Consider the following 24,164-nt stretch of genomic DNA (forward strand, 5'->3'; position numbering starts at 1 on the left):
TTTTATCCGTTGACATTCCTATATGAAACCAGCTAAATACAAGTATTTTTTGGCTTTAATTTGTTTGAACTTGTCATGACCCAACCTATGGGCCGGATCGGTACTAAGACCTAGGCCAGCCTAAAGCCCCTGAGACCCGTAGTAAGCCTAATTATTCCTTAACTCAACTCTAAGGCCCATTTGAGCCCAATTTCAAAATTCAATCGGACAGAGTCCAACCATAAAATGGACCATTCAATGGGGAGTTTTTGACTCGCCGGACCTGTAAACACAATATATAATAAATTGGGGAGTTCAGCTCACCGTCCACATAATCAAAATGTCATAACTCAAATAGGAGCTCAGCTCCCTCATCCAATCCCATTATGCATACAGTTAATAATTTTACAGGTCCAACATAACTTTTATAATACAGGCCTAAAATAAAAATAAATACTTCTAACACATACGGAGTCTAAAATTTAACTCAATTGTACAAAATACATTAAATACTATTAATGGACCTGCGAAGAAGAAGAGCAGGTTAGCCACAATAAATAATCCTCCTGTAGCCTGGAAAAATAGATGAACAGGAGTGGGCGTTCAACTTAGAGAGTAAAATACCAATTTTAATCATAATCTCTATAACTATCTAAAGTTTATGCACCCTGTAGAGTGAAATGCAACATCGTCATAATTTTCATATCATAACAGCAAAAAGGCAATTTGGAGTACTCACACACCTAACACTGTCAAGCAATACATATATGGGAGCTAATCCCCTATATAGCCCTCTTAATCCAACCTCTGCCAGCGAGTGTCTCTCAAGCCGGACTTTCACTTAATAAACCAAATGCGGGGTCTCAGCGAGTGTCTCTCAAGTCATGTCTACCCCGAAGGACCAGGTCCCAGCGAGTGTCTCTCAAACCGTGTCTACCCGTCCTGTCCATATCCAATACCATACCACGCGCACACCATGCACACACACTGCTCCAATTTACTACAAACAACATCCATGGCACTTCAACAATTATGAATGCAATATAAAACGTGCCTAGTGTTTAACTACATAGATACGTATTTATAAGTGATGCATGGGCATGCTTGAACATATAATAATATCTAAATTACAATTAAAATTAATATTTTACTCACAGACTTAACTGAAGTCACTGTGATGTCTGGGCGGAGGAGGAAGTTTGTCCCGGCTTACTTGATAATTTCATTGCAATTATTTAATATATTTGACTCAATACAAGTTTAGAAAAGATCAAAGACACCCTAAGTTGTGCTGAAAATCCTGCAGAGTCTCCCCTATACCTATGACCTACCCAACCTGCAAAATAGTTCAAATAACACTTCTAAACTCAACCCATATCTCATCATCATTATATGGCCTCTCCTGGGCCCTCCAAACCAAGCAATAATCACAACATCAGACAACTCAATTATCAGACTTCAAAATTAATATTTTTCAAAAACTATCCAAACTAACTTTAAAAATTCTATAAACCTGCCCCGCGGTCCTTAACAATATTATAAGGCTATTGCAATAGGAATCGTAATTTTCTTATCATCCACGAATATTTTATAAATTTTATTCTAACCCAATACAAGGCAAAAATTGAGTAATGTAGAATTCGAGTTTACCTATGCCAAATCTGACAACTGGAACGCGTCCAGAACGTCTGAAAACGGTGGGTTAGCCTATAATCTTGACCTGGTTCTGAAATGGTTTCAGCAGCTTATCTGTTCGGCTCGAAATTGCAGATCCGAACGAAGATCGAATTTTCACGAAATGAAAGTTCATACGCGAAGTCCACAATACCAGGATTACCATCAGAAGCACTGAGATGTTCTTAGCTAAAGGCTTTCTAATAAATGGAAAAAGAAAAAAAAAAACATTCCTTATAACTGCAAATGCAAATTTCAAAATTAAAATTTTAGCTTCAGTTATTTATTTAACAAAAAAAAGGAAAAAGGAGGATGAGGTTGTGCTGAAGTGTAGAGAGGGAGGACTAGAAAATTTTTTTTTTTGAAAATATTAGAAAAATTAATTATTAGTATTTTTTTTAAATTTTAAAAAGAGGTGTTTGATTTAATTTATAAAAATATTAATTTTTAAAAGTTAATTTGAATTTATAAGTATTTGAAATTTTAAGTAGTTATGTGTTTGATTAAAATGTTTATAAGTAATTGATAATCACTTAATGTGTTTGATAAAAATAGCTTATAAATATATTTATTATTAAAATAACTAAAAATAATATTAAATGAGATTTATGATAAAATTTTAAAAATTAAATAAGAAAAATATAATAAAATAATTGATTAAATTAACTTGTAAACAACGAAATGAAAAGTTAAGTTTCAAATTTAAATTTTTTTAGCTTTGAACTCAAAAATTATTATAAATAAACAAGTCGGTTTATATTTAAAACTTATCAATTAATTTGATTAACTTATAAGTCAAGACAAACACTTTTTAAATGAGTTAGTTCATAGCTTTCCAACTTTTTTTTTATTTATAATTAATAAAATAATATCATAAATTAATTTGTATACACTATATTAAACTTATTTTCTTAATTTACTAAAAAATAGAGGACTAATATCTTAATATTTATCAATTAAATTATTCTGTGTTCTGCCATTTGTCTTTTTTTTTTAAATAAAAATTTTGAAAATTTATTAACAAGCATCATATATATATATATATATATATATATATATATATATATATATATATATATATATATATATATATAATCTTCTCATAAAAATCTAAATATAAACTATTGGAATTTTCCATTCAGAAATAATAGGTGGGAAAATAATCTTTCAAATAGTAATAAATTCTTTTGTATTTTAAAAGATTGCCATAAAAAATTTAATTTTTTAAAAATAATATTTTAAAAAATATAAGAATAAGTTAAATTGTTAATGAAATCAAATATTAAGATGTTACTAATTTAATTATCAAGCTTACTAGTAATTTTGACATATTGTCACGTATAAATAGATTAACTATTAAATTCAATTATAGCACCATTAAACGAAGTGGCAGGCTGTAAATTAGCTTATTTTAATTTTTATAGAAAAAAAAAATTTAATTAGGGTAATAACCTAAATTTTTATAATTTAAAAAAAATTATAAACTTTAATATTATTATATTGACCTCTTGGTAATTTAGATAATCTGTTTAAACATCTATTATTATATCAAATTAAATTTTTGTATTATTATTTTAATCATGTTATTATTACTACCAATATTTTACTATGGTTTGGTTTACTACTAAATTGAATGAGCAAAGGCATTTTGAGTGTGCCAGTTCAAGTTCAAGACGTCTTCAGCTGAAGTTAGAGGACTGGGTTGTCCTTCAGCTCTGATCTTTGTTGATTGGACATAAGGCCTTGAAGAGACCTTTGTAGCTTGATCAGTCTGAGGCTTGAGAGGTGGGAAGTTGGAATCATATGGTGTTGGAGAGAACGTCATACATGGTTGTACCAGAGGTAAAGTAAGGTTAGGAGATGCTGGTTTTGATAAAACAGGAGGAGGAGTGGCCGGGAGCCTTATACTATACATGAGATGGTAATACTCATGCTCAATGCCACTTCCCTCTCCATAGGTACACTCAGGCTGGGAGCCATTTTATATTACCCATATCATACATAATATAAGGACCGTCGCATATACTATCAAAACAGATACATTTCTGATACATAGGATCCTCATAAGAGACAAGTGTAGAGCATACATGTAGCTAACTACATAACCATAGTATACCTTCTAGGGTTTTCAGAGAAGAAAGAAGGGTTTTTAGAAAGCCATAGAGAAAACATAGATTTTATTTCTCAAATTTTTCTCCTGCTTACAAACTGAAGAAGCCCTCCTTATGTAGAGGAGAGGCTAGTCCTACATCATGATTAAAGCATACTGACATAATTAAAGCAAAAGCTAAAGCTAAAGCACACTGACATAATTAAAGCGAAAGCTAAAGCTAAAGCACACTGTCATTCCTTAGTAAAAGATTCTATGTCGGATTTGAAGCAACTTTTATGGGGAAGTGGACAGATTAAAGTTTCTGTAGTCTGAATCATCAGAGTCTATGTCTCTATAAAAATGCTGAAACTAGGGGCCTCGGTCTTCTGGTGATGATGTGACAACACTATTGAGTGCTTCACGGGCATCTAGGTCCATAGGGTCTTGAGAGTCCTGCCAGACTAAATTATTCCAGTCTATGGGTCTGTTTGGAGTGGAATGGACTGGTCCTAAAGTAGTGCATGTGACTTGTGGAGCCAGATTAGGTTGATAATTTTGATTTCATATAAATATCTAGCCAGTTGTCTCCTGAGTGGCCCCATGAGATTTCTGTCGGTGATGGTTCCATTGTATGTCCTCCATTTATAATAAGCATTTTGTGACCAAAGAAGTCTATTGGGCCTTCTGAAGAAGGGTCTGTGTATGAAATATCTGGCCAGTTGTCTCCTGAGTGGCCCCATGAGATTTCTGTTGGTGATGGTTCCATTGTATGTCCTCCATTTATAATGGGCATTTTGTGACCAAAGAAGTCTATTAGGCTTTCTGAAGAAGGGCCTGTGTAAGATGAAAATGGTCTTGACATTATGCTGTTGATTAATGGGTCTTTCTTTAACACCATGAATGTCCATTTGTCTCCGTAAACTGTAGTTCCATGCAGAAATGGGCTTGAACCATTCTAAGAATCTCCATAACAGTGTTTTGGTGCCAGTATTTTGAGTGTACTAGTAGAGAGCCGTTAAAGGAAATTCAATGGATGTGGAGTATAGAACAGTCATATGCCATAAAACCTATAATTCTTCTAAGATGAGATCTGTTTATGGATGGAGGATGAGACAGGTTAGGAACGGACTATTTGGATGAAATTGGGAGACTGGGAGAATTACCCTTCTATGAGTGTTCATTACACTTTGAAAATGGAACAGGTGGTTTCTTGCATAGTTTTGGATTTGGGGAATAGTCATTTGAGAAGAGCATCCTAGTGGGAAGCTGTCAGGTGGAGACATGAGAAAGTCAGGTGTATTTGAGGAGCTTGCCATGAAAATCAAAGGGAGAGATAAGGTAGTGCTTATAAGATGAACTTCTGTTGGCCTAGATAAGAGGCCTGGAATGAGATTATGCCTTCCCTTGATATGTTGGACCTCAAATTTATATTTGGAGAACTAATCTTTTAATCTTAAAAGTCATGGTTCTGGTAAGGTCTTCTTTTTGAATTCCATTATGCGAGGGAAAGAAGAACTGTCCATCAAGACAGTGAAATGATTGCCAATAAGATGTAATTCAAACTTCTTTATGCTATTCTTGATTGTCAAGATTTCTTTGTAAACAGAGTGATAATGCTTTTCAGCATCTTTGAATTCTCCGCTGGCAAATCTGCATATATTCTTTTCTCCATTATGATCTTCAATAAGGATGGCACCCCAATGCGTGTTACTTGCATCGGTTTGCAAGATTCACTTTCCAGTACTGGGAATCTTAAGTGGCAGTGGATTGTGAGCGTCCTTTTTCGAGGCTTGTACTGCAGCAGTTTGTGCTGGCTCCCAAGGGGGAGCTATCTTTTTTAGCATTTTGGACAGCTGGTTGATGTGAACAGCGACATGTGGGATGAAGCACCTGATGTAATTGATTACCCAAGAAATTGTTGGAGCTATTTACTATTCAAATCTTTATCTGGAAACTTTAATAATTCTGCTGCAATGTGTGGTCCAGGTTGATACTTTCCTTGTCGAAATTGCATTCCAAGGAAGTCTATGTCTGATTGAGCCAGATAGCTTTTCTTTTCAGAAAGCATAATTCCATGGGCTTGGACTATTGATTAAAATTGGGCCAACAGTTTTTTGTGAGTCTGGACATCTTTTGAAAATAGCAGGATATCATCGATATAGATAAGAGTTCTGCGCAAGATGGGCTCAAAAATTCTAGTCATGGCCTTTTGGAATAATGAAGGAGCTGCTTTGAGTCCAAATGGCATCACAGTCCATTGGTACTGGGCTGTGGAGATACAGAATGCCGTTTTGGGTTTATCTATTAGATGAATTCCTAGCTGCCAGAATCCTGCCTTTCGATCAAACTTTGAGAAGATATGAGCTTCATGTAATTATGTGAACAGAACATCTGTTTTTGGTAGAGGAAACTTATCAACTTGAAGAAAATGATTAAGAGGCTTATAGTCAATGATTAGTCTTTTCTTTCCTTTGAGTTTCTCAGATCTTTTCTCCACATAAAAGGCTTGACAAGCCCAAGGAGAGCTTATTGGTTCAATGAGACCTTATTAGAGGAGTTGCTTGCTTTTTTCCTGGGCAAGGATTAGATCTGCTGGGTTCATTCCAGGGTGTGAAGCCTTCGTAGGATTAACATCTTCATTTAACTTGAAAGAAAGATGGATGAAGAAGGTTGCATTCTTCCATAAAGGATGTGGGTCAAAGAAATTAGCATGAGAGTCAGCACATGCTCTCAAGAGTAGATCCTTTTGTTCTTGGAATTCAGGGGAAGCATCAGTTAACAAGGAAAGTTTTGGAATAGTAGTAAAAAGCTGGAACTGCCTCTTATACTTTAATCCATTGGGGAGGATCTTCAAATGCTTTGCCTATTGGTAAAGATCAAATCCAATGAGAATGTCTTTAACAGGAAAGTCTAATCCAATAACCCTAGTCCACATTATACAATTGGGGAAAAATTGAATGCTAACGGGTTTTTGGGTGATAAGGTTGGTTTTCAAGACTTTGCCATCAGCAGCGTTGAAATATTCTATATGCTGGACCCAATATTCTGAAGGTAAGATGGAAAGGTCATCATATTTTTATGGACTCCAGTATTAAGAAATCCAATAGCCGAAATGGGCTGAGAATATTTACTAGGCAAGATGTGTAAGGTAAGCAAAGGTATGGGGATAGATTGGCAGTTTTGGGTAGGCTGAGAATGGGTTGTATATTGGGCTAAGTGTAATAGTGGATAAGGATCATCTGAATCTGAATTTGGATCAAAGTCTATGCCTTCCAGTGGAGTGGTTTCTCCTGTATCATTTGTTTCTAAGGCAAAGATAGTATTATTATTAGGTTCTTTTTGCTCAGAGAAAAGAGATTCGATATCATCATCATTAAGAGTCATCCGAGTAACTTGTTGAATGTGCTGAAGCAGTCTAATAGCCTTATTAGGATTTTTAGGGCAATTCTTTGTGTAATGGCCTTTGTTCCCACAAATGTAGCAACAATCAGATTTTTTCATACCACGCCTTTTCTTTCTTCTAAAATATCTGATCGGCTTCTGCTTCTGCTTCCTGAAGGAAAAGGACTTAGAATAAGAAAACTTTTTGTGATGCTATTTCTTTTTGGGCTTACAGACATAATGCTTTTCTTTGCATTTGATAGAGAGATGAGACTTTTGACAAATATCCTTCAATGTCTTGCTATTATCAATGATGTCTCTGAATAGAACTTGTTGATCACATATTTTTTCTAAACATGCCGGAGCGAGCTGATGAATTTCTTCAATAGAGATAATATTCATTTCTCTTCTTGTTGTAAGAAGTGAGCGATGGAGTTCTAGCTGTAACTGCTCCGGAAGGGAAGCTATGTATGTGTGCCTGAGATTGACATCATTAAACCCATTGAGAAGATAATAGCGCAGTGTCATTCTTTGATAATGCTTCTCAATATCCGATCTTTTGAGAGAACAACATTTCATATCAAAGAACTCTTATCAAAATTGTCTGTTATAAAGAGTGGCATCGCTCAAAAATTCTGTAAAAATAGCATTGACAGTAGCCAAAGTGCTGAGATGATAAAACTGTGCAAGGTGGTAATCTCCTAAGGAAGAAAACCAATCTTGTAATGACCCAGTTGTTCTAGAAACGAATTCCTTGAGAATAACATGTGAATTCGCATCTGCTTTGAGCATTTGGGCATTTAACCATGCCTTAAATTCTGCTAACCAAGTTCTCCATTTGGAGGGGGGAACATCATCAATAGTGAACCAAGGCTCAACACTTGGTCTTATGGATTGCTGAGTATTTGGAGGCTTGAAAGGAAGTTCTTCTGTTTCCTCATCAGGGGGATTTTTGACATGAGCATCAAGCATAGGTTTTGTGGTAGTTCCTGAAGGAGATTCTGTAGAGGAAGATGGTCTAGGAGGGTCTGCCATGAGCAGGGTGGTTATATCACCTCTTCGGTCTTCATCATCTGAGTCAGACTCAGAAGATTCAATGTCTGAACTATCAGGGGTTTGTTCTATTTCAGGAAATGAAACATGAGCCATGTGTTGAGAAAGTGGTTCTGGTTCAGGAGCCATAGAAGCTTTTCCTTTGTCAACTCTGCGAGGTAAAGACTCATCGGTTGAGGAAAAGGTAGGTTCTGGTCTAAGTGGTGGAGGTGTAGGTCTAGAGAAAAACGGCGAAGGTTGATAAGCAGGGGCTGGTTCAGGAAAAGATAAACCAGATGATAAAAATGGAGATGTTGGCACTAAGGTGGCTATAAAAGTATTATGAGATTTTGAGAAAGAAAAAAGATTGTAAGGAGGTGGCTCAGGAGTTCTATACAGATCTGCTTCAATCTGTGTTATCAATTTTTTCAGTCATCTGATTTCTGCCTCTTTTTGGTTGAACTCATATCCAAACTTTCTCTGTTGTATCAAGGTCCCAAGATCCCCGTCAAGCTGTGAGATCTTTATCTGCAGGTTTTATGCATGTTTTGAGCAAACAGAGTGAATGAGTCAACTTTCTTATTTATGGATTGAGTATGTGAAAGAACTCTATCCATTTTCACATCAAGTTATTGCAAAGCTCTATTTTGAGTAGAGGCATTTTAAGTGTGCCAGTTCAAGACTTCTTCAGCTGGAGTCAGAGGACTGGGTTGTCCTTCAGCTGTGATCTTTGATGATTGGACGTAAGGCCTTGAAGTGACCTTTATAGCTTAATCAGTCTAAGGCTTGAGAGGTGGGAAGTTGGAATCATATGGTGTTGGAGAGAACATCATACATGATTGTACCAGAGGTAAAGCAGGGGGAGGAGATGCTGGTTTTAATAAAACAAGAGGAGGAGTTGTGGGTTTTGAAGGTGGAGGAGTTGTGGGTTTTACAAGTGGATATCCTTCCTTTCTAAGGATTTCGAGAGCTAACTCATAGATAGGAAGGGGTTTCTTCTCCTGTGTCTCCTTATGAATGCCAATCCAGGGACCCAAGTCGGGATGATCTTGGTTAAAAGACTATTGTCCTTTACAGGAGGTCCTTCCTTTTTTTTTTTTTAGCTTTCTCCAATTTTTCTCTGAAAGAGGGTGATCGTATTCATTGTCCCAGTAGTTGTCAGAACAATCACAAATTTCATCACATTTACCCGATCTAGGGAGATCCTGTAACACCCTCTCGGTAGCAACTCCGTACATTCTACTGTTCCGGTGACCGGTGTCGGTCCGGACAGCTAGAAGGTCTGAAAAAATATTTAAACTAAAGTCAGGAACCATGATTAACTCAAATATTAATAAGAAAAATTTAGTAAAAATTTTAGAAATAAAATACAATCAAGTCAAATGAGCCGGTGCCCAAGCGATGGGTAACCTAGAGGGAAGTTGCGGTTCTCGCAACTAGGAGCCCTAGACCCGGGGAAAAATTTATAAAATAATTTCTGGGACTCCAGAGAAGGGTTATAGAGGTTCTTATGGCATTAGAATGCCAAGAAAATACTTAGAAAAAAATTTTCAATCGGTACAAACAATTTTGGCCCGTTAAGCAAAACGGAGAGCATTTTGGTCATTTCGCCTTCACAGGTGATTTTTTGGCCGACTTTTCCAGTTAAGTAAATAATTATTATGATCTAAAATATGAATAAATATTGCTAAAAATTGAATTGAAAATGAGTAGAGAAAAGAAGAAAAGAAAATGAAGGAAATTAGGGATAATGACATCACATGATGTCATTTACATACCCTCCACCAATCACCATTCAACAAGCACCTTTAAATCAATTAAAAAGGTTAAAAAATTGAAAAAAATTTCTGCTTATCTTCTTCCATTTCCGGCAGCCCCTCTTTCCCTCACTATTTCCATTAAAACTTTCTCTTTTTCTTGCTAAAACCTCACCCTTTACACCATAAAACCTAATCCTCACTTCACTAAAATTTATTCTCACACCCTAAATCATATTTAGACAGCAATTAGAGGGAGAAATCTTGAAGATTGACAAGCTCAAGTGGGAGCTTTAATAAGGTTAGTGTCCAATATCTTTTTCTCTCTTTAAATTCATGACTAGAAAGTTGATTTAACTTGAAATTTATAAGAAATTCAAATGAAAACCTTTGATGTACTCACTTTATATTTTTGGCAGCCATGGATTTATTAGAGTTTTGATGATTTCTTTGGATTAAAGGAGTATATAAGCTGCCCTTGATATGAACTTAATATTTAGCACAATGAATTGTAGGTTAATGGAAAAGTAGAGAAATTGAGAATTTAGGGTTTTGAGCAAATTGGAGTTTAGCTCCTATAATGGTGTAGGAACATTTTAATGGTCAATTACTGACCATTTGGCTATTGGTAAACAAGAATTGAAGTGTGTTTAGTGATAGGATTTAGGACTAGTGTGGTTGCCCTAGGTGACTGCAGGTGTGGCTGTGATTCCAGCCCACTTGGACAGCCATAACTTTGGCTGTGTAGGTTCAATTGGTATTTGGCCAATTGGACATGAAACTAGACACATAATGACACAATTTTGCTGAAGAAACCATGCCCAAAAGACCAAAGCAAGTGGACCAAAAACTGGCCCCAATCCCGATACCCTGCAACCAGATTCTGCAGAATGACCAAATGAATAGTAATTGTTCATTTGGCCATAAATCATTGTAGAATGGCCCAATTGACCTGAAATTTTTACAGACACAAGTTAAGATATAGAAAAACAACTTTCATGAAGAAACCTACCCCAAATTATGACCAGAACCTATCCAACAAGGCAGTAGCAGTCACTGTTCACTGCACTGTAGATGTGGTCAATTCTGCAATTTTTCAATCCGGCCAGCTGTGGTTTTTGGACCATAACTGGAGCTACAAAACTCCAAATGGAGTGACTCAAAAAAGGAAATTCAACTAGACAAAATAAGGAACAACTTTCATGTTTATCATTTTCTCAAATTCCCACTGTAACAGTCCCTATTGGAATAGTAAAGTTAGGGTACAAAAACTAAAAATTCTGCTCCCTTAGCTCTAAGCTTAGAAATTGTGACACCCCTTACTCGTGTACTGTATACCCGAGTAAGTAATGCCACACGGTGTACCGGCACACTCTAATATACCTTAATTAATTTTCATCGTAATTTTGAATATAACTTGTAAAATATAACTCATTTAAGTCATTTATTGAATTCATAATTTATTTGAGGTTTCGAAAATTTTATAGAAAATCCGGCAGAATACCGGCTCAAAATGGAGAAAACAGTTCTTCGGAACCTGTTAAAAACACTTCCAATAAACAAATTCATTCATTCTCAACTCCAATATCAACACAAAACTCAATATCAAGATTTCAACATTTCAATTTCTATTCTCATTCATCATTCACATGTGATGTTCACATATAAATCACAAGTAAACATTTACTTTTCCATTAACAAATACAATTTTCATAATTTACATATACATCAATATACATTACACAAGTTTAATTACATATGAAGAAAATCAAAATTAAGTTACAAAATGTCAAAATGACACCTAGTGTCCTACCAATGCACAGCAGAAATTGAGGTGACACGGACACTGAGCAGAACTGCCGGATGGACTCACCCAGTCTGTGGTCTACTGGGCTCACGATCGGGGTCTCCAGTACCTACGCGTGGCAAAAGCAACGCGCTAAGCAATAATGCTTAGTGGTGCAATAATATAATAGAAGAAAATAGTAAGAAAATGAATGTGTATAGAATGTGTATGCTTTCTTTGTTTGGTATTGGTATATCCATTATTTCGTTAACGTTGTTCACTTTTATTCATTTGGTTGCCCCAAGTAACCTACACTAGACGACTGGACTGGATAACGGGTAACCGCACTGGGTACCTAGCACCTCGGGCCGTCACACCATCGGTCACATATGCATCTCCCGGTGTGCAACAGAACAGCTAACAAGCTATAAATAATATCAGGCACAAGGCCAAGTCTCAATACAAAGTCAGAATGGCTAAAAGCCATAAAATCACGGAATGGCATATTGCCATGTGCAGTACTGCTAACTGGACCCTATTGGCATGCCAAACTATCCAAACCAATCTTGTTAGGTATACTAGGGCATTTGAAACTTTTAAATTCTTCAATTTGTGAATTTCATGTTTTGGTGTTACTATTCACCTCATTGGTCAACAAAAATGTTGACTTTTGGATAGAAAATATGTACATTGACTTTGGCACTCCCAACATACCACATTTTTTGTTTAAAACTTGTTGGCATTAAGTGTTAATACCATTTCAAAGTGTAAACCAACACAAGCAGAATTTTCAGTTTTGGTGAGTCAACTTCACTGTTCCATTGGACACTGTTACTGTGGAAATTTGAAGAAATGTAAAACATGAAAGTTGTTCCTTATTTTGTCTAGTTGAATTTCCTTTTTTGAATCACTCCATTTGGAGTTTTGTAGCTCCAGATATGGCTCAAAAACCCAAGCTGGCCGGATTGCCAATCTGCAGAAATTACCATATCTACAGAACATGAACAGGATCGCCACTGCCATTTGGGTTAGGTTCTGGCCATAATTTGGGGTAGGTTTCTTCATGAAAGTTGTTTTTCTATGTCTTAAATTGTTTCTGTAAAAATTTCAGGTCAATTGACCATATCTACAGTGAGTTATGGCCAAATGAACAGCCATCGCTCATTTGGTCAATTTCGCAGAATCAGTTGTGGTGTCCGGATTGGGGCCAAGTTTTGGTCCTCTTGGTTTGGTCTTTTGGGCATGGTTTCTTCAGCAAAAATGTGCCATTATAAGCCTAGTTTCATGTCCAATTGGCCAAACACCAATTGGACCAACACAGCCAAAGTTATGGCTGTGTAATTGGACTGAAATCTCAGTCCATTGCTGCTGTCCTAGGGCAGATTTCACCTTCACTTTACCATACTATTTTTCAGTTCTAATTATGGTCAACTTACCTAAAATGGTTACTAATTGACCATTAAAATGTGCTCTAACAATTTCCCAAGCCAAGCCAATTTTTCACTCTTCAAAACCCTAGTTCCATTATAGGTTTTCACAACACCTTAATTATTAGCTCATTCAATAATCACATACACACATGGTTTAAACTTGATCTATAGCCCATTTTAAGTACATAAAAACAATCAAAATAATTCCTTCACAAGGGCTGCCAAAAATTCATAGTATGTGTACACAAAATTCTTGTTCATTTTAGTTACAATTCTTACTCAATTCAAGTTGCAAATCATGAAAAAAAGGAGTTTTAAGTATCTAATGCACTAACCTTGATTAGGGCAGATTTTTCCCAAGCAATTCCTTCACTTTCTTGGCTTTTCTTGGCTGCCAAACACTCGAACAAGGTGTGGGGGTAATTTTTATTGAAGGGATCTAGGGTTTTTGGTGCAAGATAAGCAAGGTTTCAAAGCTTGGAAGCTTGAATTATGGTGGAAACCCTCTCTTTTCTCTCTCTACGTTTTTGGCTGGTTTTGGGGAAGGAGATGGCTGCTGGATCTTTGATGAATTTAGTCTTCAATTTGTCTCTTTATTAGTTAGTCAAATAAGGACTTAATTGTGATTGGTTGGTAATTATAAATGACATCACCATGATGTCATAAATAGCCCTTTTTCCTCAATTTCTTTTCTTTCCTCCACTACTCAATTTCAATTTAATTTCTAGTAATGTTTATTCATATTTTATGTCATATTAATTATTTACTCAACTGGACAAGTCGCCAAAAAATCACCTCAAAAGGCGAAATGACCAAAATGCCCTCCGCTTGGCTTAACGGGTCAAAATTGTCTGCATCGATTGAAAAATTTTTCTAGGTATTTTCTTGGCATTCTAATGCCATGGGAACCTCAATAACCCTTCTCTGAGTCCCAAAAATTATTTTATAATTTTTCTCCGGTCTAGGGCTCCTCGCTATAGAACCGCAACTTCCCTCTGGTTACCCATCGCTTGGGCACCAGCTCATTTAACTCGGTTGTATTTTATTCCTAAAATTTTTACTAAATTTTTCTTATTAATATTTGAGTTAATTATGGTTCCTGACTTTAATTTAAATATTTTTCCGGACATTCTAGCTGTCCGGACCGACACCGCCAATCTGAATAAAGATGATGTACTGAGTAGTTAATGGAGGGTGTTACAACTCTTCCTCTAATTTAAATTTCGTCCTCGAAATTTACCTGATGCAAACAGTTGAGGGAACTGTTGCCTCATCGTCTCTTCACTTTCCCAAGTTGCCTCCTCGGTGTTGTGGTGCCTCCAAATCACTTTCACCAATGGAATTTGCTTGTTTCTCAACTCTTTCACTTCCCGAGCTAGGATTCGTAGAGGTTCTTCTTCATATGTCAAATCCGGTTGTATTTCAATTTCTTCTCTGGAGATGACATGTGAAGGGTCTGAGCGATATCTTCTAAGCATGGATACGTGGAACACATTGTGGATCTTGTCCAGCTCTGGTGGTAAAGCTAGCCTATAGGCCACTGGACCCACACGTTCAATGACTTCATATGGGCCAATGAACCTAGGGCTTAACTTACCTTTCCTTCCAAACCTCAATACCTTCTTCCATGGTGACACCTTGAGGAACACTTTGTCGCCAACCCCATATTCTATTTCTTTCATCTTCAGGTCGGCATAAGATTTACATGCTGTCTCGAGGCAACCTTTAAGTTGGCTTTGATTGATTTCACCTTTTCTCACTGTTTCACCGTGTTTGGCCCTACCATTTGTTCGCCCAATTCAGTCCAAAGACACTGGAGTTCTACATTTTCTCCCATAAAACGCTTCATACGGGGCCATTTGGATACTAGCTTGGTAGCTATTGTTGTATGCAAATTCTGCCAGTGGGAGGTATCTATCCCAACTTCCCTCAAACTCAATGACACAACTCCTCAAAGATATCCTCAAGGACTCGGCAAGTATTTCACGTTATTGTTATCATTTCAATTCAATATTTGTATCAATTTCATTGGTTTCAATTGTTTACCCGATTACTCTTTCGATTGCCCATCCATCTGAGGATGGAAAGCTGTGCTGAAATGGAGTTGTGTACCCAAGGATTCATGCAACTTCTTCCAAAATCTCGATGTAAATCTTGGGTCTCGATCAGATATGATGGAAAGTGGAATTCCATGTAGTCTAACTATCTCATCGATATACACCGCTAACTTCTCCAAAGGAGTAGTCACCCTAATCGCGTAAAGTGTGCCGACTTTGTCAATCTATCAACTATCACCCATGCCGCATCATGTTTCTTCCGGTGAGAGGTAGACCACTTACAAAATCCATGGTGACCGATCCCATTTCCATTCGGTATGCGTATAGGTCAGAGCAAACCCGATGGAACTTGATGTTCGCCTTGACTTGTCGACATGTCAAGCATTTAGTCACATAGTCGGCTATATCCCTCTTCATACCGTGCCACCAATACTGAAGCTTCAGATCATGATACATCTTTGTACTTCCTGGGTGCATAGCATATACACTGGTGTGTGCCTCTTTTAGAATACTGGTCTTCAATTCCCCATCATCGGGTACACACAGTCTTCCTTTGTAGTATAGACACCCATCTGCTTTTACCTCATAGTCAGTTGCTTTTCCTTCTGGGATTTTGCTCATAATGGCCGTTATGTCACACCCTACCCCTCTGTAAGGCATAACATGATCCCGTAGTATACCTAATGAATTACCAACTCCGTCTACTGATAATCCATTAAATACACTACAAGGGATTTTAAAAACTTTTCTTACTTCTTTTACAGTGGTGAGCACTATTTACAGGTGTGAAAGACTTTGGTGAACTGAAGTGAAACAACTAACTCATTTGGTTTATTTGGAATTCCTGTAAAAATTTTGGCAAAGTGCCATCTGTATTTTGGACAAAACAGTTCTTCAGAAAACCTGTAAAAAGCACTTCAATAATTTTCCAAATCTCAACTCCAATACATTTCTCAACACAACAATTTATCAACTCAATTCCATAGAAATTTTTCAAAGTCTGAGATAAGGAAATATAATACAATTTTTACAAGTCAAATAACTCATAATTAATTTACAACTTCAAGGTACAATTTGAATTTACAACTGCTCAAAACTAAAAACAAAATGTACATACAAAGGTCATACATTACAAGATAAAATGCAAAATATTGGTATACTCATTATACTGTAATCCTCATGGATGTATTAGCGGCCTAGTCTCACGCTCTATCTGCCTCTCTACCGCGACAAAGAATAAAGCTATCGCTGAGACAATGTCTCAGTGGTGCACAACATTAACCAAATACAAATTTTAAATCACAATTCATAAATCATATCAATAGTGGATACTTAAAACCATAGTTAAATTCAAGACAATGAACGTCATAAGGAATTTAAACTCCAATTCACAAATTATCAAAATTCATAATAACACAATTTAGTCAAATAGTTTAAGAATACCGTATTGCCAATTCATGCACAATTTGATCAAAATACTTAATAGCACAGTGTTGCCGACCAATATCACAATTTGATCAAATAACTGAATAATATCGTTTTGCAAATTAATAACACAATTCGATCAAATAACTGAATAATACAATGTTGCCAATCAATAACACAATTTAGGCCATGACACAAATTTTTCCATATATGCTGTGTTGTACACCACGACAAGACATACTCACCCCAATAATCGAAATCAATGAGGGAGGAAGCTAGCTATCTAATGAGTACTCATCCATACTCACCTCAGACTGGGAAGTCAAAGAGGGAGGAACATAATCATACTCACCCCAGACTGATAAGTCAAAGAGGGAGGAACATAATATTAGTGTCATGCCAATTGTGAGTCAAAACAATTCCAAACATTTTATTCAAATGATCCGTAAGAATCCAATAAATTTCCAAAGTTATAATTTCATTCACAAATTGGCAACACAATTCGTAATTCACTTCAATTTCCACAAAAACCATTTACGTTGCTGTTCAATCCATAATTATCCATCAATATCATTCAAACAATTTGTTCCCAGTTTCAAACCATTCACTCTGTTTTTCAATCAATAAGTGTCCATCAAACACATTTCCACAATTTAAAACAATAATATACAAATAGTCAATATTTATTTAAATTTAAAATAATTCAAAAGAAACAGTTGTTGTGCACAAACCTCTGTTATTTGTCTCCTGGTCCTGACTCAGTATTTCTTTCCCTTTGCCGAGTCCTTGTTAATCGAGAAACACAATTCAAGTGTTTCAGCATCAAATTAAATTGTCTCTATCGATGGTGTTTGGTAAATAATGCATCAACTCAATTATTCACTTAATCACCTAATATACCGACCCTCGCTATGCGTTTTAGGTAAATTAGGTTTTAGTGTCGTTAATATGTCACATTCGATAGGGTTTTAGGTTTGGTACGTTTTGCCAAACTCGTTTCCTTGTTTAGTGCATTTTAATGCAACTTGTCGGATTCCGGATACTGGTTTGACCTAGCCGGACGGCCTAGTTCCCTCGGTTTTCGGGCTTCGGTCAAAACTAAAAACTTGTAGATCTATGTCTTATTGCACGCGGGGCAAAATTTTAGGTCAATCCGAGTTAAGTAGACCAAGTTATGGTCATTACACTATTGCTGGTCAAATGGTATCAACTTAGGTCAATTTTTGGTCAATTTGGTCAACTCTGGTTCGGCCAGTTTTTGGACCCGAACTTGTGCAAGCTTTTTGACTTGCTTATGGTCATTTCTGGGCTTTGGTGTCTTCATAAGACTTGTAGGTATGGGTCTTAACTATTCATGGTTAAAATTTCAGGTCAATTGGACCTGTTTTGAGTGAGTTATGTCCTAAACACTCACTGCTGCCCAAATGGTCAGTTTTTAGGTCTCAAGTGCACCTAATCCGAATTGGTCATTTTTCACATCACCTTGCAAGCAGAATTTTGGTATGTTCTCTCAATGAAAGTTGGCACATTTTGTGCCTAGTTTCACCTCCAATTGGTCTCATACCAATTGAGGTTACACATTTAAAGTTATAGGTCTATTTGCACACTGTCCTCTATGTGTCTTTCAAACCCCAATTCAAACACACATTTAACTTGCTCTACCTTAAATCCCCATACCCAATTCTGATGTTATACCATTCCATATTCATTTATCACTTCTTACTATGGTCAATTTGGACAGAATACAAACATTCTCAATACATCAATTACAACCCTAAACCACCAAGTCCAAATTTAGCAATATATGTACATAAATACACCTAATCATTACATATAATCTCCACTACTAATTTACATATACATTCATCAATTCTTCTATGTCAACATTCTGCCAACACTTCCATCAATACATACAATTATTCAAGGGTTCCCAAGCTGCCGAAAATTGTTCTTCAACATCAAAGTGCCCTACAATTTACCAATTCCCATCCAAGTGCATAAATCACCATATATATGTGAAATAATCCTCTAGGATATTAAATCACCATGATCAACATTATTTCTCATCAATTATATGCATAAATATCTCATCAAAAACATGACTCCATGGCTGTCCAAAATGAAAACAACAATAACTCTTCAAACTCAAAATTTTCCTTCACAAAACCAACACCCATAACATGCACACAAAACTTAACAAAGCTATCTTCAAAATTATGAACTTACCTTATGCTTGGAGCTTGTTAAACCTTGCTTAAACTTCTCAAATTTAGTATCAAACTCTTCCTTGTGATGAGTAGACAAAGTTTCATGAAGGAACCTAAGAGATTGGAGTTGAAAATGGAGAGTTAAGAGAGCTTGCATGAAAAATGGCCATGGTGTTTCCTCTCACCTTCATTCACGGCAATGTTGAGATAACTTTGAGGAAGATGAAGTTCAGCTGATTTAGTGGAGTTACAGCTGCCCTATTATATGTTTATTTTATGCATTAGTGGTCCACTCACAATTTTAATCATATTTTAAGCTAAACTTTCATTTAATCCCACATTAAACCCTTGATTTTAGCTATTTACTTTAGGTACCACCAAATTAATTTTTCATTTTATTTTCTAAGTGTAATATTATTTATTTTTAATGGACATTTAGGTCAAAAGACACTTGGGATGTCAAATGACCATAATGCCCCCTGTTCGAGTTACGTTCGATTTTTCAGTATTCTGGGTTTTATGCTTTTTCGATTTCTCACTTTTCTTTGTACTAATTATTTAATTTTTCTTTGATCTTTCTAATGATATTTATTCTTCAACAAGGGTCTATTTAAGTCCTAAAAATGTTTTCCAGGTTCCTCTGCAGTCGAGGCGATCACGGTCCACGCCGTGACTTCCCAGTGCGGTCACCCATCGTTAGGTTTCCCGGCTCGTTTAACTTGATCACATTTCTTTGCTATCATTTTTCCTTTGTTTTTCTTGTACTTTCTTTTCTTGTATTTCATTATTTATGTCTCCTCATTCATATTGAAGTGTAGTTCTAGTCTTCCTAGCCGTCCTGACAAAGATCGGTCACCTGAGCAAGAGAACGCACTCACCGAACTTAGGGGTGTTACAATTCTCCCCCCCTTAAATAAATTTCGTCCACGAAATTTTTACCCAGTAGCCATCTTACAATAGTCATACGTTTATTTCTCCTTTCTATATGATCGTATAATCTTCTTTTTCTCAAATTTGTATAAGACTTTTAACAATCTAATACAATGTTTACTTTGTTTGGATAACACCAATCTCCTCTTACTATTGTGTTGTCTAATATTTCGGTTCACGTTCCTTCTTGAATGACCTTTGAGGTCATGTTAGAATCATTCATCAGTCATTGGTCCTCTGACCATTCTAGTCCATAGTCTTCCTCACATTTGTAATATTTCTTTGTTACACATGAATCAACTGTTCAATTCTCTACTTTCATAACTCTTTTTATCTGTCAATATTCTATAACTTACTTCCTTTTGTACTGAACTATAACCTTTCGATATTTTAACTTTTGAGTTTTAGATCCCTAAGTAGGATTTTCAAACTTATTTCTAATAATTAAATTATGTCATGGCATAACTATACCAAAACAGATGCCGTTGGCAACTATTCTTATCTAGGTGTACTATCGGGTAGTACGTAGCTCTACACAATAATCTCAAGTCAGTACTGTAATCTGCAGCTTACAGTATAAACATCAAGAACATTGCATAGTTACTACGATACATCCCAATAGATCAAACTTTGTTATCTTTTATTCTTTTTGAATTCACTGATATTCGAATCTTATTCTGATTACAATATCCAATAGCAATTTCTAACAGTAACCTCTTTGCCCTCATCTAGAGTAATTCCATTACTGCATCTTACTTTTACGTCCTCTTGCCTTACATTAAGTAGGCTCGCCAATTAGCTTTATAATTTATGGTGTGTTAGAAAATACTTTTCGCCGATAAACTCTTTCAAAACTAATTTCACTTATTATCACAATCCTTATCTTAAGGGCTAATCACTAATGCATCAAAATTTATTCCCCTGTAAAGGAATAACAACAGAACATATAGTTCTAACACTAACATAAAAATATGCAAACTCCAGGTCAAACAATACATATATATATCTTAATTGCTAATTGAGAAAGTACCAGCAATGATGTCAAAAGTCTCAGTCTCTTTTCTGTCGTATAGCGTATACTCTAGTTGAAGCATCACCCTGTTTTGGCTGATTCACAGTAGTCTGACTTCTAGGTGTACTACCCCTACCTCTACCTTTGCCTCTACTAACTGATGGTGAACTCTTTGGGATAGAAACTTGGGTTGATCCCTTTGGTGTAGTAAATAATCCAGAACGACCTGGATTTACACAATCCCTAGCAAAATGGCCAGTCTCTCCACAGTTAAAACATGCTCCTACGGCTCTATAACATACCCCACTATGTGGTTTACCACAAGTTTCACAAAGTCGATTTGACAGCGCATTCCTGGGTTTCTGTTGAGTTTGCTGATCCGATCGAGGTGGTTTATGTCTAAAAGATCTATCTCTACCGGACTTCTTACTGTCTCTGTCGTATCCCCCAAAGTTTTTCCTCTTTCCAGTAGGACCACTAGAACTCTGTTCTGCTGACTTTCCCTCTTTTTCCGTCTTCTCTGATTTCTTTTTCTCAAGAGCCGCTTCAGATTCAATTCTTTCTAATTCTAGTGCTTGAGAAATAAGTTCAGAGAATTTGTTATGTTTGAATCCGACCACTTGTAATCTGATACTATGCTTAAAGACGGTTTCAAACCTCTTAAATCTCTCCCCTACCGGTAGAAAGTAGACTTCTTGCATAATGGCTCAAAGTGAGAATTCCCTTTCATACTCACCACCGATCCGCCCCCTGTTTGGACTTAGGAATTCTTGCGACACGGTCTACATAAGCATCAGGGACATATTTTTGCCTGAATTCCCTGAGGAAGTCATTCCATGTTAGCACTGCAGGTTCTACCAGACTGTGGGGAATGGTTTTCCACCAATCATAAGCATCCCCCTGTAGCAAAGATACTGAGTACTCAAATCTGAGCTCCTTTGTGCAATGCAGTTTCTTGAATACCCTATCCATCCTCTCTAACCATTGTTCACCTTCTAGAGGATCTCTGTCCCTCAAACTCAGAGCCCCATACTTCATCAATTTATCATATCGCTGGTAGGAGATCGTGGTTGTACCACCGTGTCTGTATTGGGACTTGAGTAGGCGCATTACCGACCATTTTTGGAACTTTGCGTGCGTCTGTGGCGAGCGGAGAAATGCGATCTGCAGTGGTCTTCTTGAACCACTAACATTTTGTACGGCTGGGGCATCCCTTTGCACCTCAGCCTCTATAGAATGATCGACTGAACGATCACCCTCTTCCATAGTCAATTCGAGGATTTTAGACCTCCTGTACAATAATACAAGGAGATTTCCTCCCGTTAGTGCATATTTATAATGTAATGTCTTGTATGTATCAAATAATGATATTGAGCAGTTGTCTTGTGAAGAAAGAATATTCAAGTAACAAGTGAAAGCAATTTAAAAACTTTGCTCGATACCACTAAAACATGTCACACCCTACCCTCTGTAAGGCATAACATGATCCCGTAGTATACCTAATGAATTACCAACTCCGCTTCATCGATAATCCATTAAATACACTACAAGGGATTTTAAAAACTTTTCTTACTTCTTTTACAATGGTGAGCACTATTTACAGTGTGAAAGACTTTGGTGAATCAAGTGAAACAACTAACTCATTTGGTTTATTTGGAATTCTGTAAAAATTTTGGCAAAGTGCCATCTGTATTTTGGACAAAAGCAGTTCTTGAAAAACTGTAAAGCACTTCAATAATTTTCCAAATCTCAACTCCAATACATTTCTCAACACAACAATTTATCAACTCAATTCCATAGAAATTTTTCAAAGTCTGAGATAAGGAAATATAATACAATTTTTACAAGTCAAATAACTCATAATTAATTTACAACTTCAAGGTACAATTTGAATTTACAACTGCTCAAAACTAAAAACAAAATGTACATACGAGGTCATACATTACAAGACAAAATGCAAAATATTGGTATACTCATTATACTGTAATCCTCATGGATGTATTAGCGACCTAGTCTGCGCCTGTCTGTCTCTCTACCTGCGACAGCAATAAAAAGCTATCGCTGAGACAATGTCTCAGTGGTGCACAACATTAACCAAATACAAATTTTAAATCACAATTCATAAATCATATCAATAGTGGATACTTAAAACCATAGTTAAATTCAAGACAATGAACGTCATAAGGAATTTAAACTCCAATTCACAAATTATCAAAATTCATAATAACACAATTTAGTCAAATAGTTTAAGAATACCGTATTGCCAATTCATGCACAATTTGATCAAAATACTTAATAACACAGTGTTGCCGACCAATATCACAATTTGATCAAATAACTGAATAATATCGTTTTGCAAATCAATAACACAATTCGATCAAATAACTGAATAATACAATGTTGCCAATCAATAACACAATTTAGGCCATGACACAAATTTTTCCATATATGCCGTGTTGTACACCACGACAAGACATACTCACCCCAATAATCGAAATCAATGAGGGAGGAAGCTAGCTATCTAATGAGTACTCATCCATACTCACCTCAGACTGGGAAGTCAAAGAGGGAGGAACATAATCATACTCACCCCAGACTGATAAGTCAAAGAGGGAGGAACATAATATTAGTGTCATGCCAATTGTGAGTCAAAACAATTCCAAACATTTTATTCAAATGATCCGTAAGAATCCAATAAATTTCCAAAGTTATAATTTCATTCACAAATTGGCAACACAATTCGTAATTCACTTCAATTTCCACAAAAACCATTTACAGTGCTTTTCAATCAATAAGTATCCATCAATATCATTCAAACAATTTTTTCACAGTTTCAAACCATTCACAATGTTTTTCAATCAATAAGTGTCCATCAAACACATTTCCACAATTTAAAACAATAATATACAAATAGTCAATATTTATTTCAATTGAAAATAATTCAAAAGAAACAGTTGTTGTGCACAAACCTCTGATATTTGTCTCCTGGTCCTGACTCAGTATTTCTTTCCCTTTTGCTGAGTCCTTGTTAACTGAGAAACACAATTCGAAGTGTTTCAGTACCAAATTAAATTGTCTCTATCGATGGTGTTTGGTAAATAATGCACTGAACTCAATTATTCACTTAATCACCTAATATACCGACCCTCGCTATGCGTTTTAGGTAAATTAGGTTTTAGTGTCGTTAATATGTCACATTCGATAGGGTTTTAGGTTTGGTACGTTTTGCCAAACTCGTTTCCTTGTTTAGTGCATTTTAATGCAACTTCTTTGGATTCGGGATACTGGTTTGACCTAGCCGGACGGCCTAGTTCCCTCGGTTTGGGCTTGGTCAAAACTAAAAACTTGTAGATCTATGTCTTATTGCACGCGGGGCAAAATTTTAGGTCAATCCGAGTTAAG

This window comes from Hevea brasiliensis, chromosome 18 (assembly GCF_030052815.1).
Source record: "Hevea brasiliensis isolate MT/VB/25A 57/8 chromosome 18, ASM3005281v1, whole genome shotgun sequence".
Taxonomy (NCBI): domain Eukaryota; kingdom Viridiplantae; phylum Streptophyta; class Magnoliopsida; order Malpighiales; family Euphorbiaceae; genus Hevea; species Hevea brasiliensis.